Below are 13,897 nucleotides of genomic sequence, written 5' to 3'. Positions count from 1 at the left end.
TAAATGTATACTCTTTATAGTCAAGTAGACCTGGGTTTGAATCCAATGTGTCACATTCTCTTCCCGAGCTTCAACTTCTCTGTTGCCTAAAGGAGATAATTATTTCACAGGTAGTAATCATTGATTTTTAAATAGACTGACACTTTTGAAGCATATAAAGTAGCACTTGATACTTGAAAATATTGAAAACATATTATTGATGGGTACACACCTCATCAGGCTATTGCATGATTTTGCATGTTATAAATAGGGACTGTTGGAGTTGAGCAATATAGGACATGTCATCAATATCCCTAACCTAATTCTATTTTTCTTATGGTATTTTCCTCTTTTCCCTTTAGTAAATTTTTTGTAGTTCTTTTAAAATATTAAAATTGCTATATTGTCTGCATTTTGATGCTGATCTTAAATTATTTTGATAGTACCATGTAAGTAGTTAAAGAAACAAAAATTGAGAAAAATTTCCCCTAAAACTAGATTGTATACAGTACATCTTCTTTAGAGAAAAAATCTCTCAGTTTTTAAAAACTGTCTCTTCTCTTCTTGGCATCTATGATGCAAATGTTTGTTAGTACGTATTGTTTTTGAGGAGAAGAGGATGAAAGCTATGGGCATAAACCATGTTTTTAGAATTCACTGGTAATGATTGAAACCACAGTACACATCATCAAAATTCACTCTAGTCAGGTGCAAGAGCGATGCAAGAAAAGCTTTTACAGTTTAACATGCATGAAATATTGAAATATAGGATAGAGGTAAGGAGGGGAAGCAGAGAAAGTAAAGAGTGATGAGGATAATATATGTGCAAATATTAGGTTCTGAAAGCTCTTACTAGAATTTTGAGGAGATTGAACTACTTTCTGAAGGCACTGTGAAGTTATCACTGTTTTCTTGTTTAGTTTTAATAAAAGTTCTCATTTCGAGATAGAGATACAAATGAAATTTTAAGAAAGAATACAGAGAAACCCCATATCCAGTAGAACACAAATAATGAACATCTGGCATACCTAGGGTATGATATCACAGTGAGGATATTAACATGATATAGTCAAGACTCAAAACCCTTCCATCACCACATGGATCCCTGGTGTGTCTGTTTTATAGCCACACCTACCTCCCCTCTGTTCCATTCCTGATCCCTGGCTATCACTAACAAATATATTATAAATGGATTCATACTGTATGTAACTTTAGAATTTAGTTTTTTTTGTTTTTCCATTTGGCCTAGTTCCTATGGATCCATGCAAGTCGCTGCATGACTGTGATTTGCTCTTTTTGATCACTGACTAGCATCCTATGGTAACATATACTGCAATGTACTCATTTATTCAACCATTAAAGGATATTTGGGGCATCTTTCTCTGTTGGAATTATTTCCCTCAACCTAATACCCTCCAGGTCCACCCATTATACAAACTCCTTACATCTCCTTTACCCATTAATTTCTCATCGGACACTTAGGTTGTTTCCATATCTTAGCTATTGTAAATAGCTGAACAAAGGGGTACATATACCTTTTTGAATTAGTGTTTTTGTTCTCTTTGAATAAATACCCAGAAGTAGAATTGCTATATTGTATAGCCCTTCTTCTTCTTTTATTTAAAGAACTTCCTTAAGTATTTTCCTTGGTGACTATGAATATTTACACACTCTCCAGCATTGCCTGAGGGTTCTGTTTTCTCCATATCCTTGCCAATATATATTTTTTTAAATCATTTTGATAACAGCTATTCTGATAGAGGATTTGCCCAGCCTGCAATGCAGGAGACTTGGATTTAGCCCCTGGGTTGTGAAGATCCCTAGAGGAGAGCATGACAATCTACTCCAGTACTCTTGCCAGGAAAATCACATGGATAGAGTATTATTCTGATGGGTGTAAGGTGGTATCCCATTATCATTTTGAGTTACATTTCCCTAGTGATATTGAGTACTTTTTCATATGGTTATTCACCATCTGTATGCCATCTTTGGAAAAATGTCTACCCAGGTCCTCTGTCCATTTTCAAATCAGTTTTTTTTTTTTTTTTAATAATGAGTTATATGAGTTCTTTATATACTGTCCATCAACCCATCAACCCCTTATTGGAGATATCTTTTGTAAATATCTTCTCCCATTCAGTAGATTGCCTTTTCATTCTGTTGGTGGCTTCCTTCACTGTGAAAAAAGTTTCTAGTTTGACTTAGTCCCTTTTGTTTCTTTTTGTTTTTATTTCACTTTTCTTGGGGAATTTTTGTAATTCTAAAAGTAACCTTAATAAACATGGGTTAAGCACTAATACACATGAAATGGCTATCAGGGAAAATACCCAATAATACAGAGAAAATATGTTATAAAAGAAAGGTAATGAGTTTGTGAAACACATAGAATTAACACGAAGAATCAAAAAAGGAGGAACATAATTCTTTAAGGAACTTAACCAGTAGATTTCATCAATGCACAATAGAATAATATATTTAGTTTCACTTTTATAGACACAAAACCACTAATATCTAAATTATGCTATTAAAGTTCTCCGTGCTCTAACATGGCCATCCCTGGGGGCTCAGATGGTAAAGCGTCTGCCTACAATGTGGGAACCCAGGTTCAATGCCTGGGTTGGAAAGATCTCCCAGAGAAAGGAATGGCAACCCACTGGGCAATCGCGTGGACAGAGGAAACTGGCAGACTACAGTCCATGGGGTCACAAAGAGTGGGACATGACTGAGCGACTTTCACTTTCTCTTTCACGCTCGAATGTGATTTCTTTTCTGGGGTATGGAATTTCCGTAAGCACAAATTTAGGTAGCTTTTTTAAAAAACTGATTTTGAGACTTTGAGTATTGAAAAATACATAAACTAACACAATGCTTGGATATACTGTACATATTAGAGATAGTTGTGTATTATCTAAGGGGAAAATATAGAATTCTAGGTTCTTTCATTACAGATAGAATCTATTTTCACAAATCCGAAAATCAATAAAACTTGTTGTGGGAGAGTAAATGGTTACTTGATAATTTATCTTCTACACCATCTTCCAGTAAAAGTATTGCAGAGATTATGTGTAAATCTAGTCATGTGGACTATTACTGAAAAGTAAGAGCTTCAGTTCAGAAAAGGTAAAGGAAATTTTTAAAGAACTATCTGAGAATTTTTAAATTTTGCTGTAATAATAACTAAATATTAACACCATGATCATTATTTTTCTTATCCTTTTTAGCTATGCAAAGCTAATGGTAAAATATGGGCTGCTGCTGCTAAGTCGCTTCAGTCGTGTCCGACTCTGTGCGACCCCATAGACGGCAGCCCCCCAGGCTCCCCCGTCCCTGGGATTCTCCAGGCAAGAACACTGGAGTGGGTTGCCATTTCCTTCTCCAATGCTTGAAACAGAAAAGTGAAAGTGAAGTCTCTCAGTCGTGTCCGACTCTTTGAGACCCCATGGACTGCAGCCTACCAGGTTCCTCCGTCCATGGGATTTTCTAGGCAAGAGTACTGGAGTGGGGTGCAATTGCCTTCTGGAACTGCTAGGAGGCTACTCTAGAAAACATAGGTCCTGTTTATTGTACACTAGGTTGCTATTTGAATTTGTTACTCTCTGTACTTTTGTTTGTAACATTCTGAAGTAATGATTCCACACAAAGATCTTTTTTCAACATAAAATTCTAACAATTTTACCATTGAATCTGCAAAGAATTTAACTTTATAAATTATCCATATGAATGTACTTTGAAGATGTTAATAATTCATGCCAGGTTGTATCATTTTATATAATTTCTTTTCTCAAATGCCTTTCATAAGTTATAAAGCTTAGTAAAATAGAATTATGGGCTTGGATTCTTACACTTAAGAAAATTTGCAATATAATCTTATAAACAGTATTATTTTCTGTTGAAATTTTGTAGGTACTCATTTAGGGAAATGCTAATTTGTCATGAAGTGATAGGACCAGATGCCATAATATTATTTGTCTGAATGTTGAGCTTTAAACCAATTTTTTCACTCTCCTCTTTCACTTTCATCAAGAGGCTCTTTACTTCTTCACTTTCTGCCATAAGGGTGGTGTCATCTGCATATCTGAGGTTGTTGATATTTCTCCCGGCAATCTTGATTTCAGCTTGTGCTTCATACAAGCCAGCATTTCTCATGATGTACTCTGCATATAAGTTAAGTAAACAGGTGACAATATACAGCCTTGACATGCTCCTTTTCCTATTTGGAACCATCCTATTGTTCCATGCCCAGTTCTAATTGTTGCTTCCTGACCTGCATACAGGTTTCTCAAGAGGTGGGTCAGGTGGTTTGGTATTCCCATCTCTTTTCCACAGTTTATTGTGATCCACACAATAAACAGTCAAATAAACTTGATCCACAGTCAAAGGCTTTGGCAGAGTCAAAAAGCAGAAATAGGTGTTTTTTTCTGGAATTCTCTTGCCTTTTTGATGATCCAGTGAATGTTGGCAATTTTATCTCTGGTTTCTCTGCCTTTTCTAGAACAAGCTTGAACATCTGGAAGTTCACGGTTCACGTATTGCTGAAGCCTGGCTTGGAATAGTGGTTATCAGTATACATTTCTATGTTCTATATTTATGGATAAGATGGTTATGGCATATTGGATTCTTACATCACATCATATATATATATATATTTTAACCCAAGGATGTTTGGATTGTAATTCTTACCTTTCATGTTGATAGATTATATCATTTGTTAAATTAGTTTCTGGCATTAATGGGCAAGTGAGTGGCTGTTTTGTGAAGAGGTCTGTTTTCCAGATGGTGTTGAACTCACATCATACAGCCATCAGTCCTACTTAACCTATAGTCATGAAAAGCATCATCTGGAGACAAAGTCTACTGATAGAACACAAAGAGCTCCATCACCTGTGTCAAAGGTACAGTCAACTCAATCTGTTAGTTGTGCAACTAATAACAAACTGGTTTACCAGAACTCTAATTTAAAGTTTGTTGTGAATTTTCGTGTTACAGATTTTATGTAAAGTATATGAATTAAAATGCCGTGGTTGTGGTTTAGTTGCTAAGTCATCTCAGACTCTTGCAACCCCAGGGACTGTAGCCTGCCAGGCTCCTCAGTTCATAGAATTCTCCAGGCAAGAATCCTGGAGTGGGTTGCCATTTCCTTCTCCAGGGGATCTTCCTGACCCAGAAGTCAAACCCAGGTCTCCTGCATTGCAGGTAGATTCTTTACCTACTGAGCTATGAGGGAAGCTCATGAACTAAAATAACTTAAAAAAAAAAATCTACCTGCCAATGCTGGATACACAAGTTCAATCCTGGAGTCAGGAAAATCCCCTGGAGAAGGAAATGGCAACTCATTCCAGTATTCTTGCCTGGGAAATCCCATGGACAGAGGAATCTGGTGGGTTACAGTCCATGGGGTCTCAAAAAAGAGTCATGCATGACTTAGAGACTACACAATAGTTGATTTATAATGTATTAATTTCAGGTGTACAACCAAATGGTTCAGTTATGCATATGCATATATCCATTCTGTTTCAGATTATTTTCCCATATAGGTTATTACAGAATACTGAGTACAGTTCTGTGTTCTATACAGCAGATCCTTGTTGATTATCTATTTTATATATAGTAATGCATATATGTTATTCCCAAATTCCTAATTTCCTCATCTCACGTTTCTTTCTTGGTAGCTATAAGGTTGTTCTTAAAGTCTGTGAATCTGTTCCTGTTTTGTAAATAAGTTCATTTGTATCATCTTTTTAGATTCCACATATAAGTAATATCATGTAATATTCATCTTTCTCTCTCTTACTTACTTCACTTAGTATGATAATGTCTGGATCCATCCAGGTTGCTGGAAATGGCATTTTTTTTTTCATTCTCTTTATGGCTACAACAGTAATATCCTATTGTATATCTGTATCACATCTTCTTTATTCCTCTGTTGATGGACATTTAGATTGCTTCCATATCTTGGCTATTGTAAATAGTACTGCAATGAACATTGTGGTGTATATCTCTTTTCCAATTATGATTCTCTGCATATGTCTGCTCCAGAGTAGGACTGCTGAGTAATATGTGAAAGTTTTTGCTTAGCAAAGGAAACTATAAACAAAACAAAAGAACAACCCACAGAATGGGAGAAAAATTTTTTTAAACAAAGAAACCAACCAAGGATTAACCTCCAAATATACAAATAGCTCATGCAGCTCAATATCAAAAAAACAAACACTCCCCAGTCAAAAAATGGGCAGAAGACCTACAAAGAAATTTCTCCAAAGGAGTCACACATATGGCCAAAAAGTGTGTGAAAATATGCTCAACATCACTAATTATGAGGGAAATGCAAATTGAAGCTACAATGAGGTGTCACCTCAGACCAGAAAGAATGACCATCCTCAAAAACTCTACAAGCAATAAATGGTAGAGAGAGTGTGGAGAAAAGCAAAATCCCCCTACACCATTCTTGGTAATGTAAATTGGTACAATCACTGTGTAGAGCAGTATGGAGATTCTGTAAAAAAACTAAAAGCAGAACTACAATATCATCCAGTAAAATAACTTTTAAAATCTATGCATTCAGACACATATACTTGAATACACGTGCATAATGCTCTAAGAGTATACCTAAAACAGTGACTTTAGTAAATGAAACTTTAGTAAAAATATCTCATTGTCAGAAGTGGGAAAGTTCTTATTTTTAGGCAAAAAACTGTGGTTTAATTCAAGACCCAAATGTCAGTAACAATATAATGTAGAAAAATGTATGCTTTTAATGACTGTAGTTCTTTTGATTATAACCAATATGATATAATGAAAGACACTGGATTATAAATCTGTTGAATTCTCATCCAAGTTATGACCTTGTGCAAATATGTGATCTTGGGAAAGTAATTTTTCTTGTACATCTTTGTCCATTGAATGAAGTAGCCAGATTAGCATCTAGACCTAAAATATCTACAAAGAAACCATGACATTCACATTTGGCTGGCTGACAACCTACAAGTTCATCTGCTCTTGTTCCCTGCTTTACCCTTTTTAGAATTTTCATCTCTACAAATCATTTTACTGTTATAGTCTTTATGACTTTTCTACTGACAATGTCTAGTCCTCACCATCTCTCACCATACTACTGATATTTAATACCAATTGAGAGTCTTTTTCGTGATTTACATAGGAGGTGGGTACTGGTTCTAAAATTCAGACTCTGCTGTTTCTAGCTGTCCAGAGTCGGATGGGCTATTCCAGATTATGCTCTAACGAATGTATCTATGAAATATTCACTTTATCATTTTGTTATTTACTCCACTTCACCTAATTTCCTCACCTATGTGGGGTCAGACTCTTTCACCTGAATTTCAAGCAAAGACTGTATTTTTCATCCTCAGTTCTGGCAAGGGTTTTAGTTTGGGACATTCCCTTACTCTTTATCCATGATGACTGGAATTTAGATCTTGATGCTCACTTCTGTCACTCAAAGTCTAATCATAAACAAGGGGTAGATTGGCTTTAGCAACACAGTTTATCTTCCTATCTAATTAATGCATCCTTGGCTGGTGTGTGGCTAAGGAAGCAGAAATTTGACTTCTAGCTTTGTGGATTTTCATCTGCAAGTGTACTTTGCCTGTAGCAACTTGGTTTATTCTCTCCATTTTAGGTCCACTTATTATCAATCCATTACGCTGTTCCAATTCTATAAAATAATACATAGTCACAAGATTGTGTTCCTGTTGTCTCTAGGGCAGGATCATCCACAAAAAGTATTCCCTGGAGGAATCATATACAGATCCACAATCTATCTTGCCTCCCATGACATTGCTAACCTTTAAGAATTTAGTTACTTCATGTCTTTCAGCAGTACAGAATTATTCAAAAATGAGTCTTTATTTTAAACAAAAATGTGCAAAAGAAAATATATGCTCAGCCTGAAATCTTGTATTGCATGATATATTTCTTTACCTATGCCTCTCTTGTGGATATTTCATATTTTGTATGTTAGCAGCCCCATGTATGCATTGGGAAATTTTGTTTCTCACTCATCCCAGGTGTTTCTGATGAAATTAATTATTGCACTCTACACTCTCTAGTCATTGGAGGGCGCAACTGACCCCACCCTAGCCAATCAGAACTCATCCTTTTCTCCAGAGGAAGACACATTAACCAAGGTTGAGTTCCTCACTGAGATTAAATGGACCCTGAGGGAGTAAGCTTCTCTCTCTCTCTCTTTTTTAAATCACCTTCTGTAAGGATATTTAACTCTTTGCTGGTTAATGGTCATCTTTCCCAGACAGTGCCAACCTCAGCATGAAATACAGCTGATAATGAAGAAAGAGATGTGTATGTCTAGATCAAGCCAGTTCTTAAATAAGACTACTCCTGTAATTTCCATTTGTATGTACCAATAAGTAGTTCGTTTTGTTTGCTTAATCTAGTTTCAGTTAGAATCCTCTAAGCAAGAGAATTTAACTTGCCAGAAAACTACTCTTTAGAAATGATTGCTAATAGCTTGGAAGTGTAATAGTTTGGTAAATTTTCTTTCAGGATAAAAGAAGATGGTATGGGATATATCCTTTACTATGATTCAGCATTTGTTATTTGTAATTGCATACTTGATAATATTATGGAAAATTATAACTTATAAGAACTCTATAAATATAACCTATTTGGTGTACAGGATAGGTTTCTTCACAGAAAATATGATTTAAGATGACACTTGCAGGATGGTAAGATGTTAAACTGCTGAGTAGAGGAAAGGAAGGATTCCTGTGAGTGGAAATATACTACAAACATATTCTTAAAATAACATGCACAAATATGTGAGATGAGAATTTTCAGGAAGCTGCAAGTAAATCAACATAGCATGAGTTTAGGACTAAATATGACACTCAGAATGTAAGCGGAAGTTAGAATATGAAGACATTTCTAACCTATCTGAACCTTACTTCCATTTCGGACATGGAGATGATAATGATATCTTTCTTGTAGAGTTTTGTGAGTCTTAATACAAATTGTGGAACGTGCTCAGCCAAATGCTCAGTAAATCGTCTTGCATTTATTTATAGAGATAATGAATTATGTTAATCTCCTAGAATATCCCCCAGATAAACTTTGTTTTAACCACAATTTTTATATTATAAAAAAAAAATAGTTATGCAAGCAATGCATTTATATCTTTTCAACAAAATGATAATTTCTTGGAGAAAATCATCTCTATTGGGTGATCATTTGCCTGAGGAGATAGGCAAGCCTGGCCTCTAGTGGTACTATCTTAGAACTGCAGACATACGGTCCTCATAGCTGAGAAAGGGTTCAAAGTAGTGAAGATTAAAACTACATGACAGCTTTATGTAAGAACTAAGAACATCTGACAATTACTGGAAACTTCAAATCTGAATTCTTGCCATATAAGTTCTCTCAAAGTCCTGAAACTGATATATATATATATATATATATATATATATATATATATATATATATATATTTAAAGATGAGCTTAAAGCAGTATTTTCCAAAAGCCACCTTCAAAATTCTGAGATCTCAAGCTATGCCCACATATCTATACATGTTTGTTGATGTAGTATGTTTTCTGTCTCTTGGAATACTGCCTTCTTTTGTAAAATGATAAAGTGCACTGTGGCTCTTTTTTGTTTATTCATATGGATTTAATATTCCAACTTTTCAAATTAATGAGTTGGCAGTCTTATTTCAATTCTCACATTTTCTTTCATAATTGTATTTTCTCGTCACACCAAAATTTTGAAAATATTTAATCTCTATTGATGTGAAAAATTTCCTTCATTGTATTTTATGTCCCTTAGCATTCACCAAGAGCCACCAAGAAATGATAACGACAATAGCAGATAATTGTGAACAACATCCTATTGTTAGTAAACTGAAATAAAGATCATTGTAACAAAATTCTTCTAGATGTGGAGTCTAGGGAAAAGTCATTTGTCTCTATTAATGAACTGGTTAATCAACTTCCTATATAGACACAGAAGTCTATTTAATACATTTGAGTATTTTTTTGTTTCTCCAGTTTTGCTGACATACAATGGATTTTTCAGTTTACATTGTGGATATTTATAATTTAAAAACTACTTATAAATTTGCATTCCTGTTAGGTGCATTTTATATATTTTAAATATCTTAAATTTGGTGCTTCCCTGATGGCTCAGATGGTAAAGAATCCTCCTGCAATGCAGGAGACATGGTTTTGATCCCTGGGTTGGGAAGATCCCCTGGAGGAGGGCATGACAACCCACTCCACCATTCTTGCCTGAAGAATCCCCATGGACAGAGGAGGCTGGCGGCCTACAGTCCATGGGGTCAGACACGACTGACTGAGCACACACACAGCACTGAAGCTGTGAAGTCTATTTTATGGTTGCTTTGTTGTTGTTGTTGTTTTAATATAAATTTCTTAACTATCTGAAATATTTTTTTATAAACAGTTCTGTGTAAAGTCAGATGAATAAAAAACATTTCTTCAAACACAATGCATATTCTGTGTAGAAAATATGTGTTCATTTAATTTCCCAAATCAGGACCTCTGTTCCACTTCAAAATTCTCAACTATTATTGGATTATTAACCCTTCCTTTTTGGCCTTGCCTCATTTTTCCCATTATAACTTTCATATGCTGACAAGAAATTAGCATAATTAGATGTGCTGGTGATTATGTGATCGTTTCAAAATAAAAGTTAAAAGTGAAAAGCATATTCCAAGCGTAGATCAAACGACACACCACTCAGCCCCAACCAACTCTCTACCATAGCATCAAGTGGATTGTGTACAGCCTCATTTTGAGATGAGGCATTGAATCCTAGATGGAAAAGAATCTGCTTGCAACGCAGGAGACCCGAGTTCAATCCCTGGGTCAGGAAGATCCCCTGGAGGAGGAAATAAAACCCACTCCAGTATTCTTGTCTGGAGAAGTCCATGGACTGAAGAGCCTGGCAGGCTACAGTCCACGGGGTCACAAAGAGTTGGACATGACTGAGCGGTAACATTTCCTTTAAAACAAGTTTTCATACTGATATAGAGATGTTTGGGTATGAGAGCTAAAAGAGGTTAAAATAAGGGCAAAGGCCATAGTTTTTTTTTTTTTTTTTTTTTTTTTTTAACAGCACACTAAATAGATCAACACTCAAGTACTTTTGTTAACAGCTCTTCTAGAAAGTGAATTTATATGCAGTTCAAGCACTTGAAACAATAATTTATTCGTCAGTATCACTTTCTCTGTCTATTCTTCATGAAATAACATTGTGATATTTTGCAGTGGGATGTGATTGTGCAACCTGATATTACTTGTGTGTGCAGATAAAAGAGGAACGATTGTATTCTTATTCTTTTGCATACTATGAATTTAAATTTCAATTAAGTCAGGTTAGATATTCTGTTCTATGCCATCTTTATTTAACATTAGTCGTGATTAGTGTCTAATTTCGATTGCTATTGATATCAGCTTTACACCCTCCCATCTGTGAATACAAAGTCAAGCTATTCACACATTTCCTTTTCTTTTTTTTGTATTTTGAGTTTACAGGGGTTAAAATCTCTTAATTAAATCTCTTAAAAGTTAAGTGTGAAATGTTTTAAATTAAGAAACATTAAAGCACAATCTCATATGTTGAAGCTTATAGCTGGTAAAAGTTTTAAGCTAACTTTAAGTTGTGTCTTATTTTCTCCTTAAAATGAATGAATAAAAGATTTTCTAGGTACCTTAAATTCTATGCTAATATCTGAAACAACCATTTACAAGATATTTATATTAATGATTTGAGCAAATAGATTTTAATCATGAACCCAATGTATAGTGCTTAAAACCTAATTGTATAAAAATACAAAGCTTCCCTATAAACCTTCATTCTTTCTCATTTTTTCCCCCTGTATTTTCTTTGCAACCTACTGGATCTCGGGCATCCATTGACTCGAAGACACTTTCCTTACTGCTCTCCCTTATCTCTCCCACATTTATTTGGTTCCATTGTCACTGCCTCAGTTTAGAGCCTTGTCATCTCTCACTTTTCTGCCTGCAGCATCCTCCTAGATGGCATATCTGATTAGCAAATTTACTCTTCACAGCTAAATCAACTTGTCTCAAATGTAAATTTAGTGAGTGTACTCCATGTCTCCCCATTGCTTAGTGATGTTTGTGAAAATAGAATAAGATAGCTATTGATTCATTCCAGGTAATTATGCTTACTTTGATTTTGAGAGCATAATGGCTAAATTCTCAAAGTTATTGAAGCAGTGCCATAAGCCAAAGGATGTAGAAAGTAAATATGGAAGTAGCTATTGATATTAATTAGATTTGACTACTTCCAAGAAACCAGTGTAGATATTATATAAATATCATTATAATTAACAGCATTTAGACTAGATATTTGTATATTATAAAAAAATTATTCAAATCCCTGGTTGCCCCTCTTTCTGTGTAAGGCAGTGGACAGATTGCTGGTAGGCAGGAGACTGGGTGATTGACTCTTAACTAGCTGACAAGTCCCTTCCCTTTTGACTGCCTTAGTTTCTACATTTGTCAAATGGGGATAATAATGCCTAATGGAGAAAGTGAGAAAGATATATCATATCACTATGAATCTAGTAAAAGCTGGAATCATAGTCATTTAATACTGGCAGTGTGTTTTCAGATATTTCAGGCCTTTTGATTGTCACGAAAAGGTTGTCAAAATTTTATCAGATGCTAGTGCTCTGTACTTAATTATTCAATTGTGTCTGACTCTTTGAGACCCCCATAGATTGTATGTAGCCCATGGGGGTCTTCTGTCCATGAGATTTTCCCAGAAAGAATTCTGGAGTAGGTTGTCATTTCCCCCTGCAGGGGATCTTCTGGAACCCAGGGATCAAACCTATTTCTCCCTCATTGCAGGCAGATTCTTTACCGCAGAACCACCAAGGAAGCCCCACCAGATGCTAGGCACCTTTTAAATATTTTGTAACTCTCTCATTGGACTTCCCATGTGGCTCAACTGGTAAAGAATATGCCTGCAATGCAGGAGACCTGGGTTCGATCCCTAGGTTGGGAAGATTCCCTGGAGAAGGGAAAGGGTCCCCACTCCAGTATTCTGGCCTGGAGAATATAGGCATGGAGAATATTCTGGCCTGCACTATATAGTCCACGCAGTCACAAAGAGTTGGACTAGCTCATTGCAAAATGAAAGTAACAGATAATACAATTTCAATCCACATGAAACTTTTATAAACAGTACATATGAGATTTTATATTAATATATAAGATCTATAATAAAAAGCATATTATTCAAAAGTTTACAGTTACTGAAATTATTAAAGAAGTAATATAAAATAAGAGGCAGTTTCCTAATAAAACACATTTAAAATAATTGATGACCTTGTACAAAAAAGGGGAGGGGCTCAGTGTAGATCTTTGACTGAAATAAATATGATTATATGTATCTGTAGATATACATACACATACTGTAGTATAGGTTCATGTTTAATACCTATATAGTAGGAAGTTATCAAACAGATTTCTTGATCTACAAATACCTCAAATTGGTAAATATTTCTACTTAATTAACTTATTGTTAGTGGCTTTGACATCAAGATTTCCAAGACAGCAAAGAATGAGTTCCATAATACTTTTCAGTTTATACCAGTTATTTGAAATTTAGATCATTCATATAATTTAAAACTGGAAAGCTTTGAAATTTAGGCTATTTATTGACTCATTTAATCATTTTGTTGTTTTCTGCAATGCTATTAACCTAGAATTTAGATGCAATTTCCCATATTATATACAGAAGAACATCATCTCCACTAGAAACTATCAGATTGTCATATACCACTTATGTTTTAATATTAACTTTATTTCATTTAGGAAAAAGAAAAAAGAACTTTTTTGATGTATCTTAGTTTGTGAGAAACTGTGGGTGGTAGTTAAAAAGATGGTTAGAAA

The sequence above is a fragment of the Muntiacus reevesi genome, chromosome 21 (assembly GCF_963930625.1).
Source record: "Muntiacus reevesi chromosome 21, mMunRee1.1, whole genome shotgun sequence".
NCBI classification, from domain to species: domain Eukaryota; kingdom Metazoa; phylum Chordata; class Mammalia; order Artiodactyla; family Cervidae; genus Muntiacus; species Muntiacus reevesi.
Note: the sequence above shows the minus strand (reverse complement) of the source record.